The 18,123-nt window shown below is 44.2% G+C and overlaps 1 protein-coding gene across 5 annotated transcripts in view; it reads left to right on the top strand.

Moving 5' to 3' along the window:
- The first annotated feature begins 8,318 nt into the window (after window positions 1-8,318).
- Arhgef37 (Rho guanine nucleotide exchange factor 37) overlaps window positions 8,319-18,123 on the top strand; it is a 45,516-nt gene continuing 35,711 nt past the window's right edge. For 3 of the 5 annotated variants that reach the window (XM_076912574.1, XM_076912573.1, XM_076912572.1), the window contains exon 1: window positions 8,588-8,741. The gene's annotated coding sequence lies outside the window, so the exon portion shown is untranslated. Of the gene's footprint in view, window positions 8,495-8,587; window positions 8,742-18,123 lie in introns of those variants that run through there. The other 2 variants (XM_034517628.2, XM_076912575.1) reach the window with 2 other exon arrangements.

The following is an 18,123-nucleotide window of genomic DNA, read 5'->3' on the forward strand; positions in this document are numbered from 1 at the left end:
AGACGCAGGTGGATCTCTCTTTGAGTTTGAAGCCAGCCTGGTCTATTTAGTGAGTTCTCAACTATTTAAGGTCACATAGTGAGACCCTGTCTCAAAACAAAAACCATAGAAAAGACATATAGGTTTTATACCTGATTAACTCATGAAACCAAGTCCCAGAAATTCTAATGAGTATATCCAAAGTCACAAAGATAATTAGAGGGGCCGGTTTGTGAAGTTTTCAAATTCGTTTTCCTTCTATCACATGGCAAGGGCCACTTTATTGACTACTAGATGCAACAGGACTATTATTTGCTGAGAACTACATAGCATTCTACTATTAATTAATTAACTTCTAACTATGTATAACCGTATATTGAATCCTTAAATATTTCTGTATATTTCCCAATTGCAATGGCATCTTTTTATAACCCTAGTTTATTAAAAATTTGTTTTTTTATTTATGTGTGTGTGTCTGTCTGTCTGTCTGTGTGTCTAAGTGCATATATGTCACATGTGTGCAGATGACCAGTGAGTTCAGAGACCCTGGACTGAAGTTAAAGGCAGTTGTGAATCACCTGACTGGATGCTGGGACCTGTTCGAGGGCCTCTGGAAGAGCAGAAAGTTCTCTTAACCCATGAGCCATTTCTCCAAACGTATTTTTTTTTTTTTTTTTTTTTTTTTTGGTTTTTCGAGGCAGAGTTTCTCTGTGTAGTCCTGGCTGTCCTGGAACTCACTTTGTAGACCAGGCTGGCCTTGAACTCAGAAATCCGCCTGCCTCTGCCTCCCAAGTGCTGGGATTAAAGGCATGTAAATGTAGATTTTCAAAATCAAAAAATTTCATGTTGACACAATACTGCTGTTTGATCCTCAGTCTGTATTCAAGCTTCCTCAGTTGTCCCAATAATGCCATTTCCCAGGATCCAATTTAGCATCTGGAACTGCATTGCGTTCTTTTCTGCCACACCCATTTTCTTCAATCTGGATTCTTTAGCTCTTGTTTATGGGTATATTTTCTTTGTTCTGTTTTCTTTTTGATACACTGTCTTCCCTGACTGATTTGGAACTCACCGTGTAGACCAAGGTGTGCTGGGCCTTACAGCAATTCTCTTATACCTGCCTTCTAAGTGTCAGGATTGCAGGTGTGTGCCAGCATACCAGGCTTCTTAGTTTCTCTGAATTAACACTTTTGAAGATGACAGGCCTTTAATTTGCATCTATGTTATGGTTTCACATCAGTATATCCAGGTTCAACATCTGGAGCAAGAACACGTTTGCAGCAACTCCGTGTTCTTTCCTTTGGTGAGATTAAATTTTGGGTGAGGTGGCGCCGGCAGTTATTCCACTGCAAAGACATCATTTTGATTTTGGTAGTCCTGGCTGTCCTGGAACTCACTCTGTAGACCAGGCTGGCCTCAAACTCAGAAATTTGCCTGCCTCTGCCTCCCAAGTGCTGGGATTAAAGGCATGAGCCACCACCGCCCGGCATCATTTTGCTTTTGTAAGTCATGAGTGGGTATGGTAATCCCCCTTCCCTCACGCCCTCCCGAACAGGCGAGCCCTCAGTATGGAGGACTGAGTGTAGAGCCTTGTATGCTTTGGGCATGCATATGACCGCTGTGCTTTTTACTTTGAAACAGGGTCTCACTAACTTGCTCAGGCTGATTTTGTTTGTTTGTTTGTTTATTTATTTATTTATTGCTTTTTTGAGAAAGGGTTTCCATGTAACCCTACTGTCCTAGAACTTGCTTTGTAGAACAGGCTGGCCTCAAACCCAGAGTTCTGTCTACCTCTGCTGAGATTAAAGGTGTGAATCACCCCACCAGGCCCAGGCTGGCCTTGAACTCACTCTAGCCCAGGCCAGCCTTGAATTAGTGCTCTTCCTGCCTCAGCCTCACAAGTGCCTGAGATTAAGGGCTCTAGCATCATACCCAGTTTGGCAAGATATTTTGACTCCATTTTATACCAAACTTCCACGACAGCAACATCCTTTAAGGATTTTCTTACAGACTACTCAAGTATAGTAGGCTTCTTTTGCTATAAGGAACAGTTTCCCAGTCTTTATTTCTTCATTTATCCTGTTATCTATATCAGTACGGGCTTGTGGATTATTATTGCTTTAAATGCTTATTTTTATTTACATGTATGTGTGCTTGTCTGTGTGAGTGTACGCCATGTGTGTGAGACTTCAAAGGACTGAAGTGTTAGTGTTAGAGCTGCTGGAGCTAGAGTTACAGGCCACTGTAAAAGGCCTGACGTGGGTATTGGGAACCAAACCTGAATTCTCTGGAAGAACAGCAAGAGTTCTTATCTATTGAGCTATCCTGCCAGACCCTAGATTATTATTTTACTTGATTTCTCATTACTTGCTGACATTCCCTTTGATAAATTAACTTAGAACTGGCCAGGAAACTCTTGCAAGTTAACTCTTTTATCATTCTGACTGTTATATTTTTCCATACCCTACCTTCCACCCCTGAAACAGAGCTCTGTATAACAGCCCTGGCTGTCCTGGTACTTACTTTGTAGATCAGGATGGCCTGTAACTGGCCTAGATCCACCCACCTCTGCCTCTCAAATAGTGGGATTAAAGGTGTGTGCCACTCCCAGCAGGCAGTGAGGATTTTCTTAATTACTGTTTGTTGTAGAAGGACCCCACCCACTGTGGGCAGCACCATTCATTCCCAGGCAGATGGGCTTAGGCTATAAAGGAAAGGGAGAAGCAATTTAGCAAGCAGAATTCTTCCATGTTTCAGTTTTCTGCCTCCAGATTCCTGCCTTGAGTTCCTGCCGTGGTTTTCCTTCAGTGACAGACTGTAAAGTGTAGGACAAAATGAATATCACCCCCACCCCCACCCCCAAGTTGTTTTGGCTACTGTTTTATTGCAGGAACAGGACAAGAAACTAGAACAAGCTGTTTTAGGCTTACTAGTCCCTTCTTCCAAGAGCTGTGGCTCCTTTAGTGAGGAATGCTATTTAGAAGCCAAGATGTAGGTGCTGATGTGCTCAATGTCTCTATTTGTATGAATTTAAGCAACATATATATTTTCTTTTCCTCCCTCCTTCCCTTCTTCAATTTGTATATTTCAGATTCCAGTGTCCTGTTTTTTTTAACAGTCAGAAATTTGGTTCCTTTTCATCTCTAAGTTATTATTATTATTACTTTTTTTTCCGAGACAGGGTTTCTCTGTGCAGCCCTGGCTGTCCTGGAACTCACTCTGTAGACCAGGCTGTCCTGTAACTCAGAAATCCACCTGCCTCTGCCTCCCAAGTGCTGGGATTAAAGGCGTGCGCCACCACTGCCCGGCCTCTAAGTTATCTTTCATCATTGGCCCGATGATTATAGGTCTAGAGGGTAGCCTCAGAAACCTACTTATTAGAATTTAGTATTTATTAAAATTTTTAGGGGCTGGAGAGATGGCTCAGCGGTTAAGAGCACTGACTGCTCCTCCAGAGGTCCTGAGTTTCATTCCCAGCAACCACATGGTGGCTCACAACCATCCGTAATAGGATCTGGTGCCTGCTTCTGGTGTGTCTGAAGACAGCTGTGTGTACTCACATAAATATAATAAATAAATGCAAAATAAAAATAAAAAATTTAAAGAGTTATTAATTTTACTTGATGTGAGAGTATTTTGCCTGCAGGTGTGTCTGTGGATCGTGTGCATGCCTGGTGCCTGAGTAGGTTGGAAGGGGACATCAGGTGTCCTGGAACTGGAGTTACAGATGGCTGTGAGCTACTATGTAGGTGCCAGGAATAGACTGGGGTCCTCTGGAAGAGCAGCCAGTGCTCTTAATTTTTGCAGCCATCTTCCCAGCTTCTCAAGTTGAATTTTTTATGTTAAATACATAAGATTATCAATCTTATTGTCATAAAAATATGCTTTTGTCATGAGCGAATAATATGAGGTTTATACTATTAAGATTTATACCATCTAATTTTTGACTGGGGGTATAGTGTGACCAGCCAGCCTCCTGTTCCTGCTGCTGTGCCTTTCTTCCATGACAGTGTGTACCTCCCGGAACTAGAAGTCAGAATAAACCCTCCTTTCTTTCCTCTCTTTAGAAGAAAATGTATACCAAAGAATTGTCTTTAAAGTAAATTTCTTTATGATTTGTTAATTAATACGTGTTCAGTTTTGTAACACTATTTTATATATCTGTATATCTGGGATTTTAGGAGAAAAGGGTTGCAAATGGGAAAGGCTTGAGAAACCCTGTTCAAGGAGATGTTGGGCTTTGTGGCACATGCTGTTAATCAAGTCACTCTAGAGGCAGAAGGAGGCTGATCTCTACCAGTCCAAGGTTAGCCTGGTGTCTCTAAGGGGTTCCAGCCCAGACAAAGGCACAAACAGAACAAAGACCGACCTCTACCGACCTGGAAACAACTGTATCAGGAGATGGCTTGGACCTATAGTTTTAACACTTCCCCAAGTCCCAAGCCTATTAGCATACATGGAAGACTTCTCACAGAATCTCCGCAATTGCGTAAACCAAACTGTTGAAATTAATCTTTCTTCCTCCCTCCCATCTTTGTCTGTACTTGTGTCTGTACATAAATCTCTATTGGTTGTCACCATCTGAAGAACCCCCGATTAATACATTTTTTTTTACTTCTTGAAGGTCACTGAGAAAATGTTTTGTCCTTAGAAACGCTTTCACTAATGTGATGCATGGGCTTGATAATCTGACAGGATTCCCAGTCACCTAGGAAACACACTTGTAGGTGTGTCTGTGAGAGAGTATTTCTAAAGATGAATAATTAACAGGAGAAGACCCACCTCCATGTGACTGGCACCCTACAAGGTGTGGCCCAGATATAAAGAAGCTGAAGGGACTTCTGAGACATCCAGCTTTTTGCACAGGAGCAATCCGTCTTTAAATGGATGTACTATATCCATGCCCAGGCTCAAGTATATCCTGAAGGCATGCGTGAGTTATATGAATAAGTGGCCCAAATGGCTATGGATCCCCTTTCTGCCACAGTCTCCTCCACTCCCAAGCGTATGCCTATGTCTTCATGAGATCTTGTGTATGATTATAGAGAAAGAGAAGACTGACTGGGCCAGGTCTATGGATGGCTCAGAACACTGTGAAGGTACCGCAGGACCACATTTAATGGTTTAATGTGGTTTAATGTGAAAAGTTCCCCCACTATAAGTGCTCATATAAGTGCGTACACACACACACACACACACACACACACACACACACACACACACACTCCTGGTGATGCTGTTTGGGAAGGCTATGGACCTGTTAGAAGGTGAAGCCTTGTCAGAGGCAGGAGAGTTACTGGGAGCCTTGAGGCTTTGTAGCCTGTTCCCACTTCCTGCTCACACTTTGGTTACTGAGTGCAGGGGTAATATAACCAACCACCTTCCTGCTTCTGCCTCCTCACCTTCTCTGCCTGCTGCCATGCCTTTTCCACCATCATGGACTGTATCTCTCTGAAACAGTAAGCCAAAACAAACCCTGTCTATAAGTTGCTTCTATCGGGATATTTTAATCATACCAGTTAGTAAGTAACTAAGACGACATGAAACCAACACCTTTGTTTTTATTAGGGGGCAAATGGAGCCCAAGAACACTGACCTCCTCTGTGGATCAATCCACTGATGAATTCACAGGAGAGTGGGCTGTCAGGAGGTAGGAACTAGTTGGAGGGGTGGATCTCTGTTCTCTCTCTCTCCTGTTCCTTATCCCTCCTGATTTCTTGGAGGCGAGAAGCTTTCCTTTACCATGAACTTCCTCCATGACACTTCTGCCTTGCCAACAGACGTAACAACAACGATAGATAGATAGATAGATAGATAGATAGATAGATAGATAGATAGATAGATGTGAAGAGAAGCAGACAATTCATAAAAGTATTTGGTCAACTGTAATGAATTACAGTGAAGGTGTCAGTCAACACTTGTTCACAGGATGACAGCTGGGTCAGTTATGTGTGTCCATCACCACATCCAGAGCTTGGTAATGAAATAGGCCCCTGCCAGTGTTAGAGCAGAGGCATTCTTCCTGTCATGTGGTTTTCATGGATCTGATCCTCTAGCCCAGTGGTTCTCAGCCTTCCTAATGCTGCAACCATTTAATACAGTTCCTCATGTTGTGGTGATCCCTAACCATAAAGCTATTTTATTGCTACTTCATAACTGTAATTTTGGTACTGTTATGAATCATAATCGTATCTGATATGCAGGATATCTGATATGTGACACGCCCCCCCCAAAGGAGTCGCCACCCACAGGTTGAAAATCAGTCATCTTGCCTCCATGGGTGACTGCCCACGTTTCTAGCTTTGTTCTTCATCCTGTCCTTTTGTCCATTTTGTTTAAGATTTATTATGATTTTATTAAGATTTATTACACCCCCCCACACACACACCTGCCTGTGTGCCTGGCCTGTGTGCCATGCATGTGCAGGTACATTTGCAGGTCAGAAGAAGGCAGTAGATCCACCTGGAGCTGGAGTTACAGAATGTTGTAAGCTGCCCAGTGTTGGTGCTAGAAATTAAACTCAGATCCTCTGGAAGAGGAGCACGCACTTTTAACTGCTGAGCCATGTCTCAGGCCTTCTCTTCGTGCTCTCTCTTGACTCAGTGAGCCCCTCAAGGATCTTTCAACGCATTCCATTCGTGCTTCAGTTAACCAGTGCCAGTTTTTGTTACCGATCAAGACCCCAGCAGCTTAGTCCATCATTTCTAGATATATTTAACCCCACAGAATCCAATCTTGCAGCTTATAGTACGTATCTCTAAATAGTATCACGGTTAATTTTGCAACTGGTTTGGGAGTTCTATCTGGTTCCCCTTAAGTCTTGTATGCCTCAGGAAAAAAGGAGAAATGGCAGAGAAACGGGGTAACTGTCTTTTGATTTTCAAAATATCTGCAGTCCCATTTCACCATTTCAACTCTCTCTCCCTCCCCACCCTCCTCCCCCTCTCTGACTTTCACAATTCTTAGTTTGTGCTCTCGTATCCACCCATTTAACAAACACTAATTCAGTGCTAAAGGTGTCTTGGGCAGTATGCCAGGTACTGAGAAAATCCAAAGATCAGTGAGAAATAATCCCAAGAATATGGTTTTGAATTTTAAACGAGACAAATATATTTTTGTTTGTTTGTTTTGTTTTGTTTGAGACAGAAACTCACTGTGTAGCCCTGGCTGACCTGGAACTCGTTTTGTAGACCAGGCCGGCCTTGAATTCACAGAGGACCACCTGCCTCAACCTCTCAAGAGTGCTGGGGTCATGTGGGATCATGTGGGAGGCATGTGCCACCACTCTTGGGACAAATGTATTTTTTAAGTAGGTAAACTTTAAAGACTGATTACTACTGAAGAAAGAAGTAAAGGAGAATCCTTTTTATCTCTGCATTACTGTCACTAGGGGCAAGGTGATATTCATTTCTTTTTAAGTTCAAGAAATCATTATTAAAAAACAAAGACAATTCGAGGCCAGCCTGGTCTACAGAGTGAGTTCCAGGACAGCCAGGGCTACACAGAGAAGCCCTGTCTCAAAACAAAACAAAACAAAACAAAACAAAAAAACAAAGACAAAAATCTAGACCAGGTGGAGTGTGCACACTTTAAATCCCAGCACTTGGGAGGGAAGAGGCAGGTAGTTCTCTGTGTGTCTGACACCAGCCTAGTCTACATAGTGAGTTCCAGGTCAGCCATTTCGAGATCCTGTCTTTAGATAAATTTTAGGGTAAAGGTGGGAAGGGGCATCTCTACAAACAAGCTTAGGTTACCTTGATAAGGAACACTAGGTCTCACGGTATTTTGTTCTTCCAACTGTGAATTTAGTGTCCAAGACAGGAGGCTATGGCTAACCGAGACCCTATTTGTGGAATTAACTTCCGAGTCTTTAGTACCCTGAGGGGACCCTCGCTTTCTGTAATAATACGAAATAAATACCAGCATTTTCACGTCCCAGAAGAAAGTACTAGCAGCCTTGTCTAAGACTGTATGCACAGTGCATTGGAGCAAGAACCCATAGGGATCTACGGGTTTAAGTCTCAGCTGGTTAGGTTTTGGTCGGCTTGACAGAAGGTGAGGGTCTATTGAGAAAATGCCTGCGTCGGATGTCCTCTAGGCAAGTCTGTGGGGGCATTTTCTTGATGAAAGATCGCCATGGAAGGGCCCAGCCCACTGTGGGCGGTGACACACCCGAAGCCCCTGGTTTGTAGAAGAAAGCTGCCTGAACAAACAAAACAATGGGGGGAAAGCAAGTAAACAGCATTCCTGTATGGTCTCTGCTTCAGTTCCTGCCTCCAGCTTTCTGCCCTGCTTGAGTTCCTGCTTTCACTTCCTTTGAGAATAGGCTGTGATTTTGACATCCTCTGTAGTCCTCTCCCTAAATTGCTTCATGTGTTAATCTCAGCAATAGAAAGTAAGTTAAGACACAGCTCTCGAGTTCAGTGATTCTGGTCGCAGCACAGAAGAAACCTATGGTCAGCAGGAGGGCTCACGAGCCGACCTGTCGCCCTGGTATTGGAGTGAAGTTGGGCAGGTGAGTTGGCAGGTGTGTCGCTGCCCCGCCCCGTTCCAGCGGAGGGGCGGTCTGGGAACGCCCTCCGCTGCTGGGCGACTCAGGGAACGCGCGTGGAAAACAACCTGGCTTTAGAGTGGCAACTGACAAAGGCGGGGGGGGGGGGGGGCGCTCTGCGCGTGCACAGCAGACAGAGGAGCTTCCCAGAGCCCAGCAGCCCGAGCCCAGCGGGTGTGAGTGACACCGGAGGGCATCAGGCGCGTGCGCGGTGAGTCCAGCCCGGCGACAGGATGCCGCCAGGAGGGCTGCAGGGAAACAGCTGCTGGACAGATAAAGTGCGCGTAATTGGTGGTGGTGGTGGGGAAGCAGAGAGGCAGGGTGTGGCCGGATCCCAGGCCCCACGGTGCTGGGTGTCCAGTTTCTTAGGAGCTCCAGCCATCAGATTCAGGTGGCTCCCCCCGAGCCCCTTTCTGGGTGGGAGAAAGGTCCTGGAAAGTAAGCTGTAGTAGAGCAAAGGATAACTGTTCTGTTTCTTATCTCGCTGCCTGGGTCGGATGTGAGGCGCCTTTTAATAAGAAACCATTCATTAAAACAAAGGAAAGATTCAAAGGAAGGTAAAGAGTCCTGGCTAAGAAATCCAGTAGACCGGCAAGGCTTGGGAAGAAAGGATCAGAAATTCAAGTCGGATTGAAGGAAGAACTGGCTTGGTAGAAAAGTGATGTCGGAACTGGGTCCACAAAGTAGGACTGTGGCTTCTGCGTGCTGGCAAGTTGGAAGTGGAGAAGCGCACCCCTAGCGCAGGTGCTGGTTCTCGGTCCTCTGGAAGTCAGTGGTCCAGCAAAAGAGCTGTCCACTGCCCACTGCCCACTGCCCACCCAGGCAGAATCTCTCAGAATCTCTGAGAACAGTGAGAACAGTTTGTTCATTGGGGGGAGGGGGGGTTGAGGAGAGGGCGGGAGAGAGCGCCAGCCAGCCAGCCGCGAAATAGGCAACCTCCTGATCTCCTATACGATCTGGGAAGTCCAATTTGCCCTTTTCCAAGCCCTGTACTTTGCCCCCCAGTTTGTTTTGAGTGTAAAGCTTGGTACCTGGCACTCAGTAGATGCTCAACAGAACAGCTGATGCCAATAATCCGATCAAACACCGCTTTGCCAGTTAGGAAAGACCTGGAAGGAATTAGGCTGTGTACAAAGTAACATAAAATGAAAACTTTAAAAAGTGTGTATGTGAGTGGAGCTGAGGAGATCGGGAAACGGGCAAAGCCTTGCAGGCGTGACGACACGAAATTGGATCCCCAACACCCACTTAAAAGGATCTTGCTGAGGAGTCTGTAACTCCAGCCCAGGGAGTGGGGGCAGGCAGAGATAAAAGGGATTCCTGAGGCATGCTAGCTAGTCACTCTAGACAGATAGGTGCGCTGCAGGTTCAGCGAGAGATTGCCAAAAAAAAAAAAAAAAAAAAAAAAAAAAAAAGTAAGTAAGTAAATAAATAAGTAAATAAATAAGTAAATAAATAAAGTGGAGAGAGGCTGACAAAGACTTCCTACCGGGATCTCTGGCCTCCACACACATAAGTGTACAAATGAAAGTTTAATAAAGTCAATGATATCGTGACTAGCAAAACACAGCACATACCCTGGAGAGAGAGTACCTTCGATAAGGGTGCAGTGAAGTACTTCGTTCACTGTTTTTAAGGTACTTGTATTTATTTTGATTATGTGTATGTGCGTGCCTGTTTGTAGGTATATGCTTGTGAGTGCAGGAACTCCCTGAGGTCAGACGCCTCCCGATCGATCCACATGGAGCTGGAGTTACAAGTGGTTGTGAGCTGAGAGACACTGGCAGGGGAACCGAACTCAGCTCCTCCGGAAGAGCATCCAGCATGCTTAATCACTCTCACCAACCCCTCAATTCACTATGTGACCCAAAGTCAAAACTAAATGTGGAAACTACCAGATACTCTAACAAGGGTGGTCCCGAGGTGTCACTCGCCTCTTTTGAATGGAGCCAGAACCGTAGAGTGTATTTTTAAAGGAGAGGAAAGAGGACATGAACTGGGACCTGGCGGCACCGATTTTTTGCCCAGCCTCATTGAATTTCTGCCAGGGCACAGAATTCGCCAACAGCTGGCTCGCCTCTCTCTTGGATCAGCAGATTACTGCAGCAAACAGTGCCTCGGTTGATTCTGCTCCAGCTCAAATCAATGGCTTTTTATTTAACTATGGAGAGGGGGTGTGTTGTCTGAGCGCTGTCACCAAAGCAGCATGGCATTTACCGGGCTTGACAGTCCACAGCCTGGCGCTTGTTTATTGACAGGCTGAAGAACTTTAAATCTGTGGATCGGCAGTTGTGAAGACACAGACTGAGCAGACCCACTGATCTATAAAAAGACCTGCTTTTAAAAATATACTGCATGGTCTCCTTTCTCTACCCCTTTCAACCTTCCAGGTAGAGCCAGGGAAGTCTGGCTAAGGCTAAATGGCTGTTGTTTAATTTGGGTTAAGACACATACCACCTGTCTGGCCACGTATTTACAAAGAGAAGAGAGGTGTCTTTGCTCTTTACCCTTTCTGGATCATTCTCTTCTTAATTCACAGGGGTTCTTTTTTTTTTTTTTTTTTTTTTTTTTTTTTTTTTAACACAGTGATTTTGGTAACTTTCTTTTTCTGGCTTTATGCTATGATTTTGTTCCACAGTCCTTTGGTTGTAGGTTTTTTGTTTGTTTGTTTAAGATTTTTTTTTATTATTATGTATATAGTGTTTTGCCTGCATGTATACCTGCAGGCCAGAAGAGGGCACCAGATCTCACTATCGATGGTTATGAGCAACTATATGGTGGCTGGGAACTGAACTCAGGACCTCTAGACAGACAGTGCTCTTAACCTCTGAGCCACCTCTCCAGCAATGGTTGTGTTTTATTATTTTGTGTATATGGGTGTCCAGCCTGCCTCTATGTGTGTCTGTGCACCATGTGTATGCAGTGCTCCCAGCAGCCAGAAGGGAGCATTGTTTTGAACTGACATGTGGGTTCTGGGGACTGAATCCAGGTCCTCTGGAGGAGCAATCAGAGATCTTAATAGCCAAACTATTGCTTCTGCCCCTCCCTCCCAGTTGTTTCTAACATTTTGAATTTTCTTCCTTTTTCCTTTTGGTTTTTTTCAAGACAGGGTCTCACTATGTACCTCTGGCTATCCTGGAACTCATTATGTAGACTAGGTTTGACTCAAACTTACAGAGAACTGCCAGCCTCTGCCTCCTGAGTGCTGGGATTAAAGGCATGTGCAGCTACAGCGGGCTTTAATGATCAGATTAGACCTTTCGTACTTTAAACTTTAGCCCTCAATAGAGGACCATCCATAGCAAACATACTTCCTACTTTAACAAAATGCCCTTCCTTACTTGATGACAGTTGCGTACCCGCCCCCACACCTCCCCAAGACCAACTCACTACACTCTAGAACAGACTTTTTGAGAAACGATTTATAAGACACTTACATCAAAAGCTCCTAGACATTTGTTAAGTGCTTCAGGCCAGCCCATTGAACCAGAACTTCCTGAGGGGAGTTCTGTGCTTAATTTGTATGTGTCTCTGGTGATTCACATACCTTGTGGTTACCTGCGTGCCACGGAGTGGTGGTTAGTGTGGAGAGCTCTACCCTCTTCGTCACACCCTTTTCTGTTGTTACTTAGGTCTGTGATGAGCAAGAGCCTTTTTCATAACTTACATACATTAAAGATGCTGTTCAAGAAAATATGTCAGTGGCAAATAAGAGCTGGAAAGGGTACTCAAGGTTATTAACCCCAGAGAAACAAGAAAGGCTGGCTGTGCCGGTGTTGGCCAGGAGGCAGAGCAGATCCAGTTCACACTGCTGGTAGGAATGTCAAACCAAAGTCTGCTTTATAAAGAGCTTAACGTTTCCTTATAAGTTAAGGACTCCTACCATGTGACCCAAACATTCTACTACTACTAAGTCTGGCCCTATGGTAACAGTGGAACCAGTTAGGTAACAGGAAACAACCAGCTGTTTATCCAGTATGTTGATAATCATAGTGTACAGATAAACATATACCACAGACACCCATAACATATGTATATCCATGGCAGCATGTGGATAGCCATAACAGAATATTACACAGCTGTAAAGAATGATGAGATATTACTATATGCCACCGCGTGATTAGAGCTCAAAATAATTTTTCGGAAAGAGAGAGGCAGCCATAGAGAGTGCATAGCACCTAGTTCCATTTTGTATACAAATCAAGGGGAATTGCCAGTCCTTTCCTGACCTTAAACTTTCTGATGTCTTCCGAGAAGAATCAAAGACTTGTGTAAGAGCATATTAGTCTCAGTGTCATTGGCGATTTACCCATGGTTCTTTGTGTTTATCTATATTGATTATTCAGTTTATTAACTGGGCACGTATTATGTGCTAGCTCTAGAGCAGACAGCAAGTAACATGTCAGTGAAAAAAATAAGACATGATGCCTTGCCTTTGTGAAAGTTTATACTTTGTTGAATGAACCACCAAATAATTAAATAAGTAAATTTGTTATTGAGAACAGGGGTGATTCGTTGGAAAGGGCATTGGAGTCAAGGAATACCAGTCTAGGTATTTTGGTTTTGTTTGTTTTGGTTTTTCAAGATAAGAGTTTCTCTTTGTGGCCCTGGCTGTCCGGAAACTCACTCTGTAGACCAGGCTGGCCTTGAACTCAGAGATGTGCCTGCCTCTGCCTCCTTAAGGACGTGCACCACCTCCACCCATCTCTGATTTTAGTTCTCAATTACTTATTATAAGGCATCATAATCTTCTCAGGAGTGAACATGCCTTAGACTACAATATTAATTAATCAATTAATTAATTGTAGTGTGTGTGTGTGTGTGTGTGTGTGTGTGTGTGCATGGCTGTTCTGTAGACAATTTTTTTTTCTTCTGGTGTTGGGAATCAAACTTCGGACCTTGATGGGGCTAAGCACAAGACCTACCCAACCCTTGTTCCCTTATTAGATCAAGGTCTTATTAGAGATATATCTATTTTAAAAATTATTTTTAATTTCTTTCTTTCTTTCTTCTTTTTGGTTTTGTTTTTTCTTTCTTTTTTTTGCAATGCCCCCCCCCCTTTTTTTTTTGGTTTTGGTTTTTCGAGACAGGGTTTCTCTGTGTAGCCCTGGCTGTCCTGGAACTCACTCTGTAGACCAGGGTGGCCTCGAACTCAGAAATCCGCCTGCCTCTGCCTCCCAAGTGCTGGGATTAAAGTCGTGCACCACCACTGCCCAGCTTACTTAGTTTTATTTGTATAAATTTGACTGTATGTATGTCTGTGCACCACACCTGTGCCTAGTACCCAAGGAGGCAAGAAAAGCTTATTTATCCCCTGGGACTGGAGTTACAGACAGTTGTGAGCTGCTTCGTGGGTGCTGGGAATTAAACCTGAGTCCTCTGAAAGAGCAGCCAATGTTCTTAACCATATATCCATCTCTCTAACCCCTATTAAAGGTATTTCTCAAAGATGAGTCCTAGTTTTCATGTTTTAAAGATCAAGGCATGCTGCTGCCATGATTCCAGTCAGGAATATGTCATACTCTTTCAGGAAGAAGGTGGAGTGTGAACTCAGGTGGTCTTTCAGATGGGAAACACTGGATCGATTAATGGGTATCAGACAGAACCGGACTCAGGTGGTGGCACAGGCCTTTAATCCCAGCACTCAGGAGGCAGAGGCAGATAGGTGAATCTCTGAATTTGAGGCCAGCCTGGTCTACAGAGAGAATTCCAGGACAGCCAGCGCTACATAGTGAGAGCCTGTCTTGAAAAACAAACAAACAAACAAACAAACAAACAAACGGATTTAAAAAAAATTTTCTTTCACAGTTTCACATTTGTATACAATGTATCTTGATCATATACACACCTAACTCCCCCTTCCACTCTCTCTAGATGCCCACATCACTTTCCTACCCGTCACATCTCCCTGTTTTTTCATATTCCATGTTATTCAATTAGTTCTGTTTGCATGTGTATGGGTGTGGAAACATCCACCGGGAGTATGTGCAATCTACCATTAACCACGCCCCTGGGGAAAAAAACTCACCCCTCCCCAGGCAACAACTGTCAATAATTCCTCATCGGAGGGCGGAGCCTCATGATCCCCTCCCCCACCCATGATGGAATGTTGACTGTCTTGATCTTCCACAGGGAATCCACAGCTGATGTGGGTCTGTGAATGCAACAGGTCTATCAGCTCCAGAAGAAGCATCTCACAGCGTTCCTCCCATCCTCCAGCTCTTATGTTCTTTCCACCCCTTCCTCTGCCCTGTTCCCTGATCCCTGCAGAGGAGATAAAGCAGAGTGTGATATAGATGACCCATTTTAGGGCTCAACCGTCACTTAGCCTCAGCTGGTCACCTACGACTCTCGGCGTTAACTTTGGCCCACTGTAGAAACTTCTCTTGCTGAGGTTGAGAGTAACATTATTGCGTGGGTGTAAACATAAATATTTAGAAGGCAGTTTGATAAGGTGTCCGTTTGACAAAACAAATACTTTCTGTGGGTTCCCCACTAGAGCTTCTGTCCTCTCTAGCTGCGCGGAGTGGGCTTTTGACAGGATGCCAGTGCCAGGCATTAGTTCCCATGGGGCAGGCCTCAAGTGGCATCTGAAATCAGATAGTTATTCACTAACAGTAATGACACTGTTGACCCGGTGGGTGCATCTTGCCTGGCAATTTTTATCAATTTTAGTACACATGATTGCCTCTCAATGCCTTTTTCCCCAGCCTCCATAACCACATCTTTCTTTCTTATTTGTAAGGGTGTCCTGAGAGAATCACAAGACCTCAAGACCTTGCTGAGCCAGATTGCTGGGCTACATAGGCTACGGCATTCCTTTGATCTACTGAAGCAGTTGACTGACTGCCGGAGAATGAGGATAGCCTGGCATGACCTGCTTTTTTTTTTTTTTTTTTTTTTTTAATTAGCTTGTGCTGACTCCCAGTGACCTGTTTCCTTCCAAGGGCTAAAAAACCATCTGTCTTAATCAAGTGGCAGAAATCCAATTCAGAGTGCCATAAGCCAAGGTGGAGGTAGAGAAGAAAAATGTATTAGCTCTTGTGAAAATAAAACCGGAAAGGAATCCGTCTCCATTATGACTGGATTGAGTTGCATCCTCGGGACCCACTCTCCCTCCCAATCTCTCGGTTTTATTTTTGAGGCAATAGCAGCAATTTCAGGTTATGGCTCATAGTTCTTATTATCAAGGATGGTGATGATGACAATCAGCACTTCAGTCACGATGAACTGTTCTGAGTCTCTGTTTACTTTAATTTGATTAGTTTTGACAAAAATCAATCAGCAAGTATTCATAGATAACTTTCCATCCACCTGGTCAATGATAATACTAGCTGTCTTAGTCAGGGTTTTACTGCTGTGAACAGACATCATGACCAAGGCAAGTCTTATAAAGGACAACATGCAATTGGGGCTGGATTACAGGTTCAGAGGTTCAGTCCATTATCATCAAGGCAGGAATCATGGCACAGGAGGAACTGAGAGTTCTACACCTTAATCTGAAGGCCGCTAGCAGAATACTGGCTTCCAGGCTAGGATGAGGGTCTTAAAGCCCACACCCAGTGACATGCCTACTCTAACAGGGTCACATCTTCTAATAGTGCCACTCCCTGGGCCAAGTATATACAAACCATCACACTAGCTTTCCAATTTAACAACAACAACAACAAAAAAGTAATTAAAAACCCAGCTGAGTAATTAAAAACTGAGCTTCTGTTCTGGGCACTTCGTTAGACATTCTCTTATGGAATCATATAAGGATGGTTGGGTAAATGTGCTGGGAAGGTCGGTAAATTGATCGAAGAATCAAAATTTCAAATCAGCAGCTAGGCATGGTGGAGCACGCCTGTAGTCCTCTTACCTGGGAAGCAGAGACAGAAGGACCAAGGCTAAGTGTGGCCATGTGAGAGCTCTAGCTAGCCTGGGCAACATGAGACCCGGACTCAAAAGTCTTTAAAAACAATTTCAAATCAGGTTTTCTTGGCTCCAAGCCTGGCCTCTGAACCTTCACAGTCCCTCTTACAATTATTTTTAGACAGAGCAGAGCCACCAAGCAGTATGCCTGATTTTTATTTTTTCCGAGCATGAATATTTTTTCCTCTTATTGAAAATAGATTTTTTTCCTCTCACATAATGTATCTTGATTAAGGTTTCCCCTCTGTCTACTCCTCCCAGTCTCTTCCCACTTCCCCTCCTATTGGGGTCCACCCATTTCTTGTCTTTCATTAGAAAACAAACAGGCTTCTGAAGGATAATAATAAATATTCTGTAATAGAATAAAATATAATAGGAAAAATACATTGGAATAGGACAAAACAAACAAACAGAAGGGAAAGAGCCCAAGGGGAGGCACAAGAAAGTCCACACACTCAGCAATCCTAGGAAAAGACTAAGTCGGAAGCTGTAGTGTAGGCACAGAGGACCTGTAGGGCTGTTGGCCCTCAACTGCTGGGCACTGCGCATGAATCTTAAGAACATGGTTAGCAGTGGGACTTGAGAAATGGTCCAGCAGGTAAAGTCACTAGCTTTGCAAACCTCACGGCCTGAGTTTGATCCCCAGAACCCATTCAAAAAGCCAGAATGACACTCATTCGTAATACCAGTAGGTAGAAGACAGGAGAATCTCTGGGCGCTCAAGGCTTAGCTAGTCTGATGCACAAGGCCCAACGTCAAACAACAAAGAGACCCTACTTCAAAGAAGACAGAAGGCCAGGACTGACACCTAAAGTTAACCTCTGACTTCTATACATGTGTGTGCCCATATACCTAAGAGACATACACAAGTACACTTGGTAATCATGTAGGGGCAGGCTTCCAAGGTGATTCATATAAAAATCTCAATCTCAGACCCATCTGAGTTTGAGAGCTGCAAGCACTATGTATAGGAATGTTTCTTCTGACTGCTACAGAGGTCTCATCAACCACGCCCTTCAGCCAGAGTCCCCCCTCCTGGCCACTATTGTTTTTATAGGTGTTCCCTCCCTTTATTTCTCAGTAGGGTCTCTTACTATTATGGCTCCTGACCTTCACCTTGGACAGCCCTCCATGAACCATCCCGCATTCCCAGGCTCTAGGTCTCATGCTGTTTTTCTTTTCTCCCAAAATTTTAAGTTAGAGCCCTCTGGGCTGGAGAGATGGTACAGCGTTAAGACACTTGACACCAAGCTTGATGACCTGGATTCCATCTCCAGGATCCATGTGGTAGAAGGAGAGGACCAACTCTTCCATATACATGTACTTGCCAAGGCAAAGAGATGTAACAAACAGACAAACAAACAAACGAATAAAGTTGGAGTCATTTCTGGATGGCTGAGGATACCTACTTTCTCCACTTGGAGTTTCTGTCTTTCTTTCCCCCCCCACCCCAGCCCCCACCCTCACCTCCAATTTCCATCTCTGTGTCTCACTTTGACTGTCTCTCTGTCTCTGTCTCTATCAATCTCTCCCAAGGGTCTATCTATTAGCTCAGGTTGGTCTTGAACCCAAGATCCTTTTGCTTCTAGCACCCAAGGGCTGGAATTCTAGGCACACACCAGCACACTCTTTGTTGAATGAATGTGTAGGAGTGTTCAAATCCTGTTGCCCCAGTAGAG

Source organism: Arvicanthis niloticus, chromosome 14 (assembly GCF_011762505.2).
Source record: "Arvicanthis niloticus isolate mArvNil1 chromosome 14, mArvNil1.pat.X, whole genome shotgun sequence".
NCBI classification, from domain to species: Eukaryota; Metazoa; Chordata; class Mammalia; order Rodentia; family Muridae; genus Arvicanthis; species Arvicanthis niloticus.